Source organism: Sinocyclocheilus grahami, unplaced genomic scaffold, assembly GCF_001515645.1.
Source record: "Sinocyclocheilus grahami isolate Dianchi unplaced genomic scaffold, SAMN03320097.WGS_v1.1 scaffold17187.1, whole genome shotgun sequence".
NCBI classification, from domain to species: Eukaryota; Metazoa; Chordata; class Actinopteri; order Cypriniformes; family Cyprinidae; genus Sinocyclocheilus; species Sinocyclocheilus grahami.
In genome coordinates this window covers 3,993-4,581 of record NW_015516490.1, presented here as the reverse complement: position 1 = coordinate 4,581, position 589 = coordinate 3,993, and positions in this window count along the sequence as shown.

The following is a 589-nucleotide window of genomic DNA, read 5'->3' as shown; positions in this document are numbered from 1 at the left end:
GCCCATACCTCTGTTGTCGGGCTCCGTCTGCATACAAAAATCTCACTGGATTATTTCAGTTAATGGCAAAATTAATGTTTGCAAATGTAAACTGATGTAGTGTCACTGTACGGGAGATATAATTCGTTGCATTAGTATGGAACACAAGGACGCGCCACCTAGCGGACGCCGCACACACACACACACACACACACACACACACACAGAGAGAGAGAGAGAGAGAGGCATAATTCTATAGGCATAATGGTTTTTATACTGTACACTGTATTTTCTATCCCCTTACCCTAAACCTACCTCTCACACAAAACGTTCTGTATTTTTATGTTTGAAAACACTTCATTATGTATTATTTATAAGCTTGTTTCTTCATTACTATACTTGTGGGTCCCCATAATGTAGTGAACACCAGTGTACACACACACACACACACACACACACACACACACACATGTCAGTAGCTCTGTAACTGGGCTGAGTTTCTCAAAATCATATTTAGCTGTAGAAACCATTGGCAGCAAAGTTCTATATGATCTACTTATGCTTCCAATGCTTTTGGGCAGCCCAGCTCTGGGTAGGTTTGATGAAATTG